This window comes from Cynocephalus volans, chromosome 4 (genome assembly GCF_027409185.1).
Source record: "Cynocephalus volans isolate mCynVol1 chromosome 4, mCynVol1.pri, whole genome shotgun sequence".
NCBI classification, from domain to species: Eukaryota; Metazoa; Chordata; class Mammalia; order Dermoptera; family Cynocephalidae; genus Cynocephalus; species Cynocephalus volans.
Genome location: NC_084463.1, coordinates 21,253,765 through 21,269,876, shown reverse-complemented (window position 1 = coordinate 21,269,876; position 16,112 = coordinate 21,253,765). Strand labels below are relative to the sequence as shown.

Sequence of the window (16,112 nt, the reverse complement as noted above, 5' to 3'; positions counted from 1 at the left end):
CTAACATCTTTGGAAATTAATTTTAATAGCTTAATAACAATTTTTTAATTGTAATGATACATTTTAATAATATGTTAATTTAATCCAGCACATCTGAAGCATTACCATTTCAAAATATAATCCATATTAGGCCGGCCCGTGGCTCACTCGGGAGAGTGCGGTGCTAATAACACCAAGGCCACGGGTTTGGATCCTATATAGGGATGGCCAGTTAGCTCCCTGGCTGAGCATGGTGCTGACAACACCAAGCCAAGGGTTGAGATCCCCTTACCGGTCATCTTTAAATATATATATATATATATATATATATATAATCCATATTAAAAATTATTAATGAGATATTTTACTCTTTTCTATACTAAGTCCTTCAAAATCCAAATCCAGTGTGTATTTTACATTTACAGCATGTCTCTGTTTGGACTAACCATATTTCAACAGCCCAACAGCCACATGTAGCTAGTGCCTACGTTGGACGACACAGCTCTAAAGCAATTCACAACTAATTGCCAGTCAGGGGTTCTTCATCTGTGGTCTATAGACCCCTACAGGCTCTTTGAATCTAACCACTTTTCAGTGAAATTGTTTTCCTTTGTAAGCCTACTTTATTTCAAGCATTTAAAAACATTATTTGGAGAAGGATCTCTTAGGTTTCTCCACACTGCTAAAAGGGGTTCATAACACGAAAAGATTAAAAACACCTGAGCACCAAACAGGTGAGTTTCGAAAAGATCACAGAGTGCAATAGAGAGTATGGAAGGTTTTACAGCCGAGGAATTTGTGTTGATTGAGGCAGTACTCTGTGATGGCTAAGAGCCTGGACTCCAGGTTCCCATCCTGGTCCTGTCATTGCTAGCTGTGAGACTTTAGGCAAATTATCAGCCTCCTTGTGCCTCAATTCCCTTATCTGTAAAATGGGGTTTTAAACAGTGCTTACCTTGAAGGTTATTTTGTGAATTAAATGAGATCATCTTACAAGTGCAAAGCACAATGTGTGGAATACAGAAAGTGTCCAATAAATGTCTATGATTCCAGGAAAATCAGGATAACTCACTTATATAGAAGTGTGGTTTGAGAGTGTTTCAAGAAAAATTATCCCTGCCATGACATTCTATGTGTGATGCTTCAAAATGCTTATCAAATGAAAGAACTATTGCTGAAAGAATTTTAGCATCTTTTTTGCTAAGGCTTTTTTCAGTTCATTTGGTCAAAGGCTCTTGGATCACAGGTAACATTTCAGAGAGGTATGGAAGTTAACCAACTGGTGTTGCAGATATTTGCACTCCCTTTAAATTTTTACTCTTCTCTGGAAGTGATGGGAGAGCTGGAATGACAAAATGACACCAGTGAGGGTGCTGATTTTAAATGGCACAGATTATACTATTAACCAGAAACAAGAGGCCAATCCAACCAGAATCTAGGACTATGATTGAGTTTTCAGGGTTGACAAGAGGAAGTTTATGCTGAAAGCACCAATCCTCAGCCCAAGCAGACTCTAGAGAAAATGGATTCATCTAGAAGATTATAAAAGAAGAAATTAATATCATAGCTCTCAAGTTCATAAACAGGATCATTTGAAACAATTCATAATACAGCCTGATTGCTTTTCGTCAGCTTCTACCCTGGAGTAAAGAAGTGCTGCATTAATTACCAGCTGGAGATGAAGCTAAACTGAAAGCCTGCTTTGGGAAGCTGAAGTCACTCAACACCCAAACTGCATTTGTTAGAAAGACCCCAGGCTGTAGCAGAGGAGATGAGAGGCAAGCCTTCTGACTGGCCCTATCAGAGCCTCAAGTAGAGTCTCTGGGTTGGGGCTTGCAGCACCCCTTGAAATGGTGCCCCTGCCGTTTTTGCTTTGGTGCATTTTCTTTTGCTCTCCTCTCTTGGCCGAGTGCCTTGGCCCCCCAAGTTGAAACATCTGAAACAATCCTCTACTCTTCCATCCTAACTTGCCCCTTCTTCAAGCTAGGTTAATACAAGTAATAGCCGATCCTCTTTCTACTTCTCAAATCAAAAATAAATACATACATACATGAAAAACAGTAAAAAGAAAGAACCATGGGAAGGTCATCTTTTCTTTTTCTCTTTATCACAGAACTGAGTACAGGACAATACCGTAGTTTGATTACGTCCTATAATCTATTCCATGTATTTTGGCTCCCAATAGATGGTGTAATTTGGAAAAGAAAAGACACCCACGGAGCATAACAGAGACCCAGTAGGAAACACGGAAGCCTCTCCCTGCAGCACAATGATGCACTAGCTGCAGTTTGGGGCTGCGGTACAAATTACCAGCCCCTGCTTTGCAGGGCTGAGCCGAGTGGAGAGGAGCAGTAGAGATTTCAACATGCCTCCCCGGTGGGCCTCTGCACTTCCACACAAGCCTCATTCCATTTCCCCCTTCTTTCCATTACTTGCTCAATAGATCAATCGATTCTGTGCCCCCCGCCCCACGCATATCCATCCTTAAAATCTGCCCCCCACTGATCCACCTGCAGACTTCCCACTGCTGCTCAGCAAAACCCAGCTAGTGTACATGTTTGTACCAGCTGCACATTTTGACAGAGTATTTCATTGCATACGGATCAGCAACCCCTTCGCGGTTCTGCTTCCCCCACCCCCCTCGTCCTGCTGCTCCATTCACCTCCATCTCAGATCCCCCTCCTACCCCCGGTTTATGGGGGCAAAGAAAGGCTCCTCCAGGCAGCACAAAGGCTGGCGCTCCAAGGGAGCTGGGCTCATCCCGCGCAGGCCGCGCGCAGACTCCACTGTTCTTTTGGCCAAACAAGACCCGGACTCGGGAGTGGGAGTGGGGTCAGCGGGTGTCGAGCGGCGAAGAGGGAGTGGAGAGGCGCGGGGGAAGAAGAGGGCTGTGCTGACACCCTCTGAGGGCTCTGCCAAACGTGCGCCCCGGAGCTCCAGGGCCCCGGCCCACGGACGGCAGCGCCCCTCCCCCCGCCCCCGTCCTTTCCCCGACCTGTTCCGTAGTAAAACAATCGCTCCGCCAGCGTCCGCGGCTGCTGCCAGCGCTTCTGACACTGCAGGAATGCACGGTCTGGGGAAAGGCTCCGCACCCCGGGGACGGGCGCGAGCCGGGTGGGGGGTCAGGTTCTTAGGGACAAAAATGATTCAGGGGCATTTAAGGTGACGGGACCAGATAACGGTCCTGGGCTGAGGTATCGACCCACTGCTCCAGCACGATCGGGCAGGGTCCCCCGCCTCCCCCGCTCCCCATACCGCGCCGCCTCCCTGCACACACGCACACCCCAGGCCTAGCCCGGGCGAGGCTCTGAGATGATGCTCGAGGTGCTCGTCATCCCACATCTCCCGGCCCTGCAGCTGCATCCCGGTGCGCTCCCTGAAGGGCCCAACAGGAGGGCGACGGCCTCCAGGCTCTTCCTTTCCAATCTGAGATGGGACGAGGTGGGGGGCGGGTGTGGGGCGCCCCCCAGACCGTCCTGTCGGGGAATCCCGAGTTCCGGGGCCTTTCACCACCCCCATCGGACCCCCACCCCCGGCAGCGGGCCGGGTCGGGACTAAGGTCGCCCCCCGCGGCGGCACCTGTGCGGGTCCTGGCGGAGGGAGGCGGATCCCGGAGCTCAGCCGGACACCCCCATCCACGGGCCTCGGCGAGCGGCAGGAGCGCAGCGCAGAGCAGCGGCGAGCCAGCCAGCGAGCGCTCCCCCCGCAGCTCCGGCGGCGCCGGCCCCGCTTCCCTCCTCCACCCTGACCCTTCCCCGCGCTCGTGCCCGCTTCCGGGGACGCGCCCGCGCTCGAGCACCCGCCCGACAGGCACGCGCGGGACCTGGACGTCATCGTCTCAACATTTACAGCCCTCCTCGGAGCACGTGGGCCTGCCTTCATTAATATTTATGAATGACTGTTTCTCCCTTCTTTTTCACTGGCCTTTCTGCTTCCTTCATGAATATTCAGAAGCTCCAAGATGGGTGCGTGCGATCACTACCGATATGGATACTTCTCTGGGCCTGACACTGTAGGTTCTCGATGAAAATGTAGGTGGAGGGCTGGGTGGACAGGCAGGCGCATGCCCGGAGACACACTCGAAGTGTCTGACTTTCTGGACTCCCCATCCTACTCTTCTGGGGGCTGAGGTGGGCAAGTCGAGGGGTTCAGACTTCAAGCCAAAGGTGAGGAGGCTGGCAGGGACGCTTCTGTCGCCCAAAAACGCAGGGTGGGAGCTGGATCCAGGCTGAGAAATCTGCGTGGGGAGGTTTCAGGCCCAGGATTTGAGACAATAGAGAAAAACTGAAAAGGCGGAAATAAGGAAGGCGCCTGGGGCCCTGTGAAAATGTACTCCTCATGCGTTTATCTTCTCTACTGTGCATAAGCCTGTGCTTATAGAAGCAGTCAGTACGAAGACAGTCTAACAATTCACGGACGCAGACAACTAAGAGTGCAAGACCTGCACGTATCAAAGGAAGCCACCTGGAAAAGCATGCCCACCTGGAGAACCCCAAGTACTTTTGCCTGACGGCAAAGTACATCTGGGCTGAACTGAAGACTTAAGCTGGAAGGGGCAGGGAGCTTTTTTCTTTGCTCATTTATGCATTCATCCCACAAACATTTCTATCGTGAGAAGGATGTGAAGCAGGAGAATAATATCCAGATGAGAGCAGAGGACGAATTGCTCACTTTGCTCTTCTGGTGGTATTACCTGGGAGATTTCTTCCTGTTGGAAAGGAGAAAGAGTGGGTGGTTGAAAGATCCCTAAGTCTCCTTTCCTAGGATCATACCCAGCTCTCTGACCTTGGGCAAGTTAACCTCCCTGTGGCTCATTTCCTCATCTGTAAAATGAGAATAATAATAGTACCCACTGCTGAGGCCTGCTGAGGGATTAAAGGAGTTAACGTGTGTGAAGTACTTCCAGGCACATAGGAAGGCACTATATAAGCCTTGGCTAATTCCTTCCTTGGGAGAAGCTTGGAGGACACTATACCAGAGGACATCTTTTGTCCAGATCTTCAGAACATGGGACACACCGTCTTAAGAGAGGCCTGTGAGGAAGTACTGCAAAGTGACAAAGAACCTCTTCTCAGAGAAAACTCAGGTTCAAACCCCAGTATTCCACTTATTAGCTGGTAAACTTGTGCAAGTTATCCTCTCTGAGCCTTGGTTTCCTCTTCATTAAAATGGGGATTCCAATATTTACTACAAGGTTATTGTTGTGCAGATTAAATAATATAATTCATGCAAAATGCTTAGCATAGTGCCTGGCATACAATATGTATTCAATAAGTGAATTCTGTTCTTATTTTTGTGAGGATATGAAGGAACTGGGAGTTGAGGACTGATGGTGTAGGAACCTGGGATGAGAATGCCCTGAACACGAGCCAACTTATTCTTCCAGCAAACATTTTATTGTGGTAAAATATACATACTTTAAAATGTACCATTTTAGGGCCGAGCCCGTGGCGCACTCGGGAGAGTATGGCGCTGGGAGTGCAGCGATGCTCCCGCCGCGGGTTCGGATCCTATATAGGACTGGCCGGTGCACTCACTGGCTGAGTGCTGGTCACAAAAAAAAAAAAAAGACCAAAAAAAAAAAAAAAAAACCTAAAATGTACCATTTTAACTATTTTTAAGTGTACAATTCAGTGGCATTAAGTACATTCACAATGTTGTACAACCATCACCACCGTCCACCTGCAGAACTTTTTCATCATCCAAACAGAAACTCTGTACCCATTAAACAATAATGTCTCTTTACTCCCTCTCTCCAGCCATTCATAACCAGTATTTTACTTTTTGTCTCTGTGAATTTGACTAGGTACCTCATGTAAGTGAAATCATACAATATTTGCTCTTTTGCGTCTGACTTATTTCACTTAGCATAATGTCTTCAAGGTTCATCTATGTTGTAGCACCATCATAATTTCATTCCTTTTAATGGCCAACAGACATATGAAAAAATGCTCAACATCACTCAGCATCCGGGAAATGCAAATCAAAACCACACTGAGATACCATCTCACCCAGTTAGGATGCCTAAAATCCAAAAGACTCTGAACGATAAATGCTGGCGAGGTTGTGGAGAAAAAGGAACTCTCATACATTGTTGGTGGGACTGCAAAATGGTGCAGCCTCTATGGAAAATGGTATGGAGGTTCCTCAAACAATTGCAGATAGATCTACCGTATGACCCAGCTATCCCACTGCTGGGAATATACCCAGAGGAATGGAAATCATCAAGTCGAAGGTATACCTGTTCCCCAATGTTCAATGCAGCACTCTTTACAATAGCCAAGAGTTGGAACCAGCCCAAATGTCCATCATCGGATGAGTGGTTACGGAAAATGTGGTACATCTACACAATGGAATACTACTCAGCTATAAAAACGAATGAAATACTGCCATTTGCAACAACATGGATGGACCTTGAGAGAATTATATTAAGTGAAACAAGTCAGGAACAGAAAGAGAAATACCACATGTTCTCACTTATTGGTGGGAGCTAAAAATTAATATATAATTCACACACACACACACACACACACACACACACACACACACACACACACACACACACAAAACCGGGAAGACGATATAACAACCACAATTACTTGAAGTTGATACGACAAGCAAACAGAAAGGACATTGTTGGGGGGGAGGGGGGGAGGGAGGAGGGAGGGAGGTTTTGGTGATGGGGAGCAATAATCAGCCACAATGTATATCGACAAAATAAAATTTAAAAAAAAAAAAAAAGAAACTCTGTACCCATTAAACAATAATTTCTCTTTACTCCCTCTCTCCAGCCACTCATAACCAGTATTTTACTTTTTGTCTCTGTGAATTTGACTAGGTACCTCATGTAAGTGAAATCATACAATATTTGCTCTTTTGTGTCTGACTTATTTCACTTAGCATAATGTCTTCAAGGTTCATCTTTGTTGTAGCAGCATCATAATTTCATTCCTTTTTAAGGTCGAATAATATTCCATCATATGTATACACTATGTTTTGTTTATCCACTCATCTGTCAAAGGACATTTGGATTGTTTCCACCTTTTGGCTACTGTAAATAATGCTGCATTGGTGTACAAATTCCAGCAAACATTGTTTGATTGCATTCTATGACCTGGGCTAGAAACTGAGGAGGTAAAAATGAAGGCATGCTTCTAAGAGATTTGGTGCTTAGTGTACTGATTTTCAAACTCTGCTGCTTGGAACCTGTAGTACATTGAATAGTGCTCTCTTGATTCCCACTGCAAATTCATTTCTACTCAGAACTTCAGAATGTGACTTTTTTGCAGATGTAGTTAAGATGGGGTCATACTGGATTAGTGTGGGCCCTAAATCTAATGACTGGTGTCCTTATAAGAAAAGGAGAAGACACAGAGAGACACAGGAGGAAGGCCATGTAACAATGGAGGCAGAGATTGGAGTGATGCAGCTACAAGCCAAGGGACACCACCTGAAGCTAGGAAGAGGCAAGGGAAGTGTCTTTCCTAGAGCTTGCAGCAGGGAGCATGGCCCTGCTGACACCTTGATTTTGGATTTCTAGTCTCAAGAAACATGCAACTATAAATTTCTATAGTTTTAAGCCATCCAATCTGTGATAATTCATTATGGCAGTCCTAGGAAACTAATACAAATTTTGGTATTTGGAAGTGGGGTGCTGCTGTAACAAATACTGAAAAATGTGGAAGTGGTTTTGGAATTGAGTAATGAATAGAGGCTGGAAGAATTTTGAGAACACATGACAGGAAGAGCCTAGATTTGCCTGAATCAAATACCGGTAGAAATAGACAATAAAGGCAATTTTGGTGAGGGCTCAGAAAAAAGTGAGGAGACTGTAGAGAAAGCTTCTGTCATCATAGAGAATACATATATCTTCACAACAGAATGTTGCTAGAAATATGAATTTTTTTTTTTTTTAAGATGACCAGTAAGGGGATCTTAACCCTTGACTTGGTGTTGTCAGCACCACACTCTCCCAAGTGAGCTACCCAGCCATCACTATATAGGGATCCGAACCCTTGGCCTGGTGTTATCAGCATCACACTCTTCCAAGTGAGCCACGGGCCAGCCCTTAGAAACATGAATGTTAAAGATGCTTCTGATAAGGTCTCAGATGGAAATGAGAAACATGTTAGAAACTGGATAAAAGACAATCCTTGTTATAAAGAGGCAGAGAACTTGGCTGAATTGTGTTCTGTTATTGGATGGCAAGTAGAACTTGTAAGCAATGAACTTGTATATTTAGCTGAGGAGATTTCCAAGCAAAGTGTGGAAGGTTCAGCCTGGTTCCTCTTTGCTGCTTATAGTAAAATGTGATGAGGAATGATGGTGTGGACCTCCTTTACTCATAAGCAGTAAGTTGCAGAGGAGACTGACAAAGTTTCTGAAAATGTTATAGCAAAAGAAACACCGCCAGCCTGGACTGAAAAGGACAGAGATAGAATGAAGTGAAGGACAATTCTTAGACTTCCAAAATTCCACAAGCAGAAAATAGTCTGATATAGGTACATGGCTGCAAGCACGTGTCATCCTTCAAGAAAAGGGAAGAACAACTCTGAGGATGGGGTTGTTGCCTCCAGGTCCAGTGGAGCATCAAGCCTCAGAGGACTATTCTCAGGCCTTGAATCCTAATGGAACTTGCCTTGATGAGTTTCAAGTTTGCTTTAGACCACCGACCCTTTTTTTCCTCCTATTTTTTCCGTTTTTAGATTGGGAATGTAGGGCCCCAGGCTCTCCTGAGCCAGGGCAGTGGGGGACCTCGGATCTCCGCCATGCCCCCAACACGTGCAACCAGCCCAGCGATGACCACTGCGCCACTGCTGCAAGCGCCCCGGGCTCTCCTGAGCCAACACGGTGGTGGACTTGGGCCTTGGCCATGCCTCCCTTACACCCACAGCTAGCCCAGCAATGACCACCAAGCCATGACAAGAAGGGCCCCAAGTTCCCAAGCTGAGGTAGTGGGGGGCAAGGGCTTTTGCCACACCCCCCTGACATCTGCACCCAGCCCAGCAATGACCAAGCCACCACTGGAAGTCCCATGTCTCCCCTGTGGGAATGAGGCAGGGCACCATAGGTCTCAATCCCACCCCTCCTCCTTCCTCCTTCTTCCGTCATATTTCCTTCCCCTTTATCCTCTCCCCCTCCCTCCCAACTCTTCCACAACAACATCATAGAATGTAAAAAATAACAATATTATTAATAAGTAAACTTTTAAAAAAGTAGATTGGGAATGTATGTCATATGTTTGCCCTACTAATGTATTTTGGAAGCAGATCATTTGTTTTCTAGTTTCTCAAGTCCTCAGAGGGAGAGGAATTTTACCTCAGAATGTATCCTATCCAGAGTCCCACCCATACCTGCTTTAGATGATGACTTTTTGAGTTGATATTTAGAAGAGATTTTAACTTAAAGTTATTACTGGAATGGGTTAAGACTTGGGGGTGTTGGGATGAAATGAATATATTTTGTACAAAAGGCAAAAATGAATTTGGGGGGCCAAGGGGTAGACTGTGGCAGGTTGAATAGAATTCCCCCAAAATTCATGTCCATCTGGAACCTCAGAATGTGACTGTTTGGAATTAGAGTCTTTGCAGGTGTAATTAGTTAAGATGAGATCATACTGGATCAGGGTGGACCTGAAATTTAATGACTTGGTGTCATTGTTAAGGCAGCCCTAAGAAATAAATGAGGTAATTCAACATTCAACATTTATTAATACCTCCTACGTACAAAGCACTGTGCCAAAATTAAGGCTGCAGCAATGAAGAAAATAATCCATGCAAAGCATTGACACCTGACCTAGCATATACTATATGCTCAGTAAGTGCTGGATGTGTGTTGTCAGGAGTTTCAAGGATCCTCCTTAGAGCTGATGGAGAGAGCTAGTCCCACCTCCCCATCCCTCCAATTGAAGATAGCCCATTTTATTTTTATACATACTAAGAATTTCCAGAGCTTTAAAAAGTTTTGAAACAAATGACATACCCAGTGGGCAAAGTGATATGTGCTTTAAAGGAGATATTAAGTATTTTAAACAAAGCTCTATGATTGCTATATGATGGTGGGGAAGAAAGCTGGAGTTTGGCACAACAGGTTGCTTTAGAGAAGGGTTTCTGAAACTTATCACTATTGATATTTTGGGCTAGATGATTTTTGTTGGTGGTGACTGTCCTATGAATTGTAAGATGTTTAGTAGAATCCCTGTCCACTAGATGCCAGTAGCATTTGGCCAGTGGTATCAAATAAAAATGTCTCTAGACTTCATTAAATGTCCCCTGAGGTGGGGGGCAGTGGGAGCAAAATCACCCCAGGTGAAAACCACTGCCTTAAACATAGGCCTTTAAGGAGTGAGTTAACATCTTGCTAGGGTGGGGCTATATTTCCTACAGGGGACTAACAAGACCAAAGCATGCACATGTGAAAAGGCATGGTGTGGAAGGAAGCCCATAAAAACCACCTGTGTGCCTGCAGTGAGTGGAGATTCTAGTTGGTCAGTCAGGGAAGGAGAGGTAGAAAGCTGAAGGGATAAGCAGATTTGAAGGAATGTTATTTTAAAATGGATAGACTTGAGTCTGTAAGCTGAGATGGGGGAGGTGGTGTCAGTGAACAAAAAATGAGGAAGGAATAACTGATAAAGCAAAAGTCCCTAGAACAGGGCACAATGGAATTGAATCTTAGCACAGTTAAGGAGTAAGCTTAGAAAGGAGGAAGTATATTTTTTCCATGAGACAGGTAGATGGACAATTCTTTAAGAGCTGAAGACTCAAAAAAAGAGCAAGTTGTAATAATAACAAATCTCAGTGACTCCATTCTAATAAGCTTAAATTCCATCCCTTTGGTTAAGAGAAAATATACACTAAAGGAAACTGTACACATGGAAAAAAGGAAGAAAAACCAACATACACAGAGAACCTAATTATTTGATACAATGAGTTAGGCAATGAAATAAATGATAGTAGACACTCAATAAATGTTTGTCAAAGGAATGAATCAAAACATGCAAAATGAGATTTGGGCTCCGGAGTCTGAATAACTAGGTTTAAACCTTGATCCTACTGGTTATTGGTTATGTTTCTTATTTAGCCTCTCTAATATTTTCTACTTCCAGGGTTTTTGTGAATGTTGAACTCCTCGGTAGAGTGTCTCATAGCTAGTTAGTGCCTAATAATAAAAACTACTGTTTGTAAAGTAAGAAAAAATGAGTCTGGGTCACAGGTACAAACTGCTGGTTATTGGGAATACAAAGTAAATAATTGCTTCTGGAATCCCACCAATCCCACTCTAGGAGCTGATTTCAAAGAATCCTGATTTACTTAATGATAGAATCAAAGAACCTTAGAGTATATAGCTTAGTTGATTAGAACTCAGCCTTCTAACACCAAGATCAAGGGTTCAGTTCCCTGTATCAGCCAGCCACACACACACAAAATAGAGTATTAAAAAGGAATCTAGTCTAACCACTCACCTGATACAGAAACTAATATCCCTCCTAGAGAGTGTTATATAGTTTCTACTTACACATCTGTTGTGATGAGAAACTTGACTTCACAAGGCTACCCATTCCCTTTTTTAAAAATACTTTCGAGGCTAGAAATGGCTTTCTAAGGTTAGAAATTCTATGATAGTGTGATATGGATTGTGCTTATACTGTTTGATCTTCCTTAGAAGAATCCTTCTTGAAGAAGTCAGTTTTCCATGACATTCTGGAAATGAGCTGCTGAGTCTTTATTAAAAACCACAGTCACAGCACAGCAAATAAAGCTGAGCTTGTACCTGCTAACATTTTAAGACTACTTGATTTTTTCATCTCTCGTAGTTCTCAAACTTAATTCAAGGCTAATATTCATCTCCATCTTTAATCTCCAGGGTTGATTAAACTGCCTGACTTGTTTCCACAAGGGAAATGAAATATTCCCCAAGATTCGAAATCTATTCTTGGCCACCTAGTCAGCAGGTAATTACTCCCTATCACAAAACACATGCACCAAGAACAAGACTCTATTACTCAGAAAAATAATAGGCACTAGTATAAAAATTGACAATAAATTAACCCCAAGAAAAATTATAACTTCCAGAATAGTCACCTCTGTTACCTGATGAAAACACAAAAACCATGAATTAGTTAACAAATGGAGTAAAAGAATGAGATCCTTTAAGATACTGGAAATGTCCATAAGTGCAAATGTGCCAACAATTTTTTTTTTTCTATAAAAGAAAAGAATTGGATATTTCAAGAAAGGAGAACCACAAATTTTAATGGGAAAAGGAAAATGAGGTTCCCATTGTGTGGGAAGCTTTTAAATCTACAGTGGTCAAAAAAAGTTGTTAATCTTCAATTTTCTGTGGCCATGGAGTGGCAGTTTATCAGCACAGATCACATGAGGGACAGGATAGGCTTAGTGTCATTTCCTGCTCTCAACAGGAAACAGAGCCTGGTTAACAATGTCATGGGGGAAGAGGCGCGACACTCATGAGATGGTTCAGCTCTGTGAGCTCACTTTTAGGTTACATTTCGGTTCTTCTTGAGATCCCCAGTTCAAGTGGGGACTTCATTTACATAAACCCCTGAGAACTGACTCCCACTCTCCTCAATCTCAGACTAATCTTCTCTATTTTCTGCTATCCTGGGATGCCCTGATATTCAGAGATGTGATGAATCAGAAATGAATTTGAGGAAAAGAAAATGTCAAAGAACATTACCATTTTGCTGTGCCAGTCTAGCTATGCAAAAATCACTCACCACCAGTAAGCCCCAGAGCCCAGCATGCTATGCAAATGCTCCCCAAGGCCATAGCTGGCCTCTTTAAGGTCTCAACTTTGGGTTATGATGGCATCATCCTCAACCCTGTAAAAATGATGAACAAAGAACCCACATTTCCCCCAAAGTCTCATAAGCCAGTCTCTTTTAGTTTACATCCTACAAGGTGAAGGCTTAACAACATTGAACGCCAAGTCCTCAAAGAAGAGGTATGCTGAGTTGGTGATGAGCAAGGTTGCCCTGACAAAGATTATTTGCTTGGCCAAACTTTAGTCAGACTCCTGAACCTTCTGCAAGGCTCATCTGTGTACTTCCTTGTAAAATCCAGTTTTCACAAGAACCCTGCTAAGTCAGTTTAGCAAGAACATCCCACCCTTGATATCAGATCACCCTTTATTTCTGATCAGGTTCTTCATCCTCTACCATTCTCCAGGTGATGTCTGATCACTCTGGCAGGTCTTCAGCAAGAATCCTATTAGGTCAGCTTAGCCAGAATCCCTCTTATCCCTGATCTTTCCTCATAATAGTTTTTCATCCACTGAACCCCCGCCCTGCTCCTTGGCTATAAATTCCTACTTGCTCATGCTGTATCTGAAGTTCAGTCCAATCTCTCTCCCTGACTACAAAATCTCATTGCAGTGGTCCCTATACCTATCATAATGATCCTGAACAAAGTCTACCTTATGATATTTTAAAAGGTATCACTGAATAATTTTTTCTTTGACAACTCCCTTAAAAATTGATAGAGCGGGGGCCGGCCCGTGGCTCACTCGGGAGAGTGCGGTGCTGATAACACCAAGGCCCCGGGTTCGGATCCCATATACGGATGGCCGGTTCGCTCACTGGCTGAGTGTGGTGCTGACAACACCAAGTCAAGGGTTAAGATCCCCTTACCGGTCATCTTTAAAAATTAAAAAAAAAAAAAAATTGATAGAGCGGTTTTGGAGAGCTATAAGAGGAAAAATTTCAGCTCCCTGGAATGTGTGAAATTGGCTCCCTGGGACGTGTAGAATTCAATGCAGTGTGCTGACTGCTGTCTTAAAAACACACAAAGCAATTGGTCACAGAATGAATAGAAAACCAAAAGCTTTGAGAGGTTTGGCAATCTAGGATCATTTACAATTTGCTGATTTTGTAAATTTGCATATTCAAATAGATACAGATTCCTTCCAGATTAAAAATTTGTTCATTGGGTGTTGTGGTTGAATGTGAATGAAATGCAAAATGTATAAATCAAAGAAAGCTCACTCATTACCTATTAGAAAAATTACCCCAAAATCTGATAGTGACAACTTTCTTTATAGCTAAAAGAATGAATAGAAATTATTCTTGAATCCTTTTATAAACCTTGTTTAGTACAGAAAAATATTTAATTTGTATTAAGTAATCCAGCTCTCTACTACTTGCAAGAATTCCCAGTTTAATGTTTCATATAATTGCGTGATTGTGACTGATCTATTATTTAGACCACATTAAAAGAGAAGAAAACTAAAGGAAGGAGAAGAGTATGTGGCTTTGGTAAACTGGGGAAAGCTCCATAGGCCAGGAGGAGTCAGGAGCTTTGGATTCAGTGTCAACTCTACCAGTAGCTAGTTTTGTGATCTACAGAAAATTACATAGGTTTTCTAAATCGCAATTTCCTCATGTATAATAAAAAAGGCTTAGAATCAAACACTTTTCTGCTATGAAATTTCATGAATCTGAACTATTTTCTTTCAAAAACCAGTCCCCAAACTGGCCCCAATTTGGGTATTTTGGTTTTTTTTTTTTCTTTTGGCAGCTGGCTGGTGTGGGATCTGAGACCTTGATCTTGGTGTTGTAATACCAAGATCTAACCAACTGAGCTAACCAGCCAGCCCCCAGTTTTGTTTTGTTTTTTTCTTTCTTTCTTTTCTTTTTTTAAAAATTCTATTTGGCTTTTTGTTTGTTTGTTTTCCCAATTTTGTTTAAATTGACCCCAAACTCACTGAGAAGTCACAGAGTGTCTTTTAACATCTTTGCCTTTGTTTCTCCATTTGCAGACTCTTACATATTTCATAGGGATATTTTGAGAAAGTGAGATGAAACAATAGTTAGTTATATAAAACCCTAAGTAGAGAGCAAAGAAAATTAAATCTACAAGTTAACTCCAAATTCCATTTTATTTAGGAATTTCCTGTAACAAAACATCAATTGCTATTCAGTCATAAAATAAAGTCACGATTTATATCCATTGGGTGTTCTTTAATTTCTCATTCTAGAGAATTTGGATTGGTAAATCCAGTTGCTGGATTTACCAAATAAAAATATGAGACACGCCATTAAATTTGAATTTCAGATAAGCAACGAATAATTTTTTTATCGTAAGTATGTCACAAATATTGCATAGGATAGACTTATGCTATAAAATTACTCATTGTTGGGCCGGCCCACGGCTCACTCGGGAGAGTGTGGTGCTGATAACACCAAGGCCACGGGTTCGGATCCCATATAGGGATGGCCGGTTAGCTCACTGGGTGAGCGTGATGCTGACAACACCAAGTCAAGGGTTAAGATCACCTTACCGGTCATCTTTATTTTTTATTTTATTTATTTTTATTTTATTTTTTTGTCTTTTTCGTGACCGGCACTCAGCCAGTGAGTGTACCGGCCATTCCCATATAGGATCCGAACCCGCGGCGGGAGCGTCGCTGCGCTCCCTGCGCGGCACTCTCCCAAGTGTACCACGGGCTCGGCCCTTACCGGTCATCTTTAAAAAAAAAAAAGAAAAAAGTTACTCATTGTTTACCTTAAATTCAAATATAACTGGGCACTCTGTATCTCTGTTTTACCTGGCAATCCTATACCTACCCTTACTTTGGTAAAGATATGCAGATAGGCAGTTCCTTAATGATTTGTGTGTGTGTGTTTGTGTGTGTGTGTGTGTGTGTGTGTGATAATTAAGTTGTACACTTTTTAGTATATACAGCTGTTAAAATAAAAACTTTATACAAATTAAACAAAGTTTAATTTGATCAAGAAAAGAAAGCAAATAAGAATGATTCGCAAATCAGGCATCCCCTAGAGTCAAAACAGATTCTTAGAGGGACTATACCTTTGCCACATAATCGGTTGAGATTTATAGACAGAAAAAGGGAAATGACATACAAAAAGTGGAAGTGAGGTACAGAACAGCTGGCTTCCTGTAATTGGCTGAGACTGAACTACCTGTTACAAGAATAGGCTGTAGTCTGCTTGCACTTCAAGTCAGGTTACAAAAGTAGGTTAGTCTGCTTACACATCAAGTTAGGTTACAGTTCACTATGTCTTAAGGAAACTTTAGGCCAAACTTAACGTAGTGTATCTAAATAAAAAGTCCAAAAAGTGTTCCTAAATGATATTTTCATTGATTTTTTGTTTG

General features: G+C 42.9%; 1 protein-coding gene across 2 annotated transcripts in view; it reads right to left on the bottom strand.

Annotated features, from left to right (window-relative positions):
• Window positions 1–3,723, bottom strand: part of FEZ1 (fasciculation and elongation protein zeta 1) — a 39,845-nt gene extending 36,122 nt beyond the window's left edge. Inside the window, exon 1 of one of the 2 annotated variants that reach the window (XM_063094157.1) lies at window positions 3,559–3,723. The gene's annotated coding sequence lies outside the window, so the exon portion shown is untranslated. Of the gene's footprint in view, window positions 1–2,641; window positions 2,686–3,558 lie in introns of those variants that run through there. The other variant, XM_063094158.1, reaches the window with a different exon arrangement.
• Between the last annotated feature and the right edge of the window lie 12,389 nt (window positions 3,724–16,112).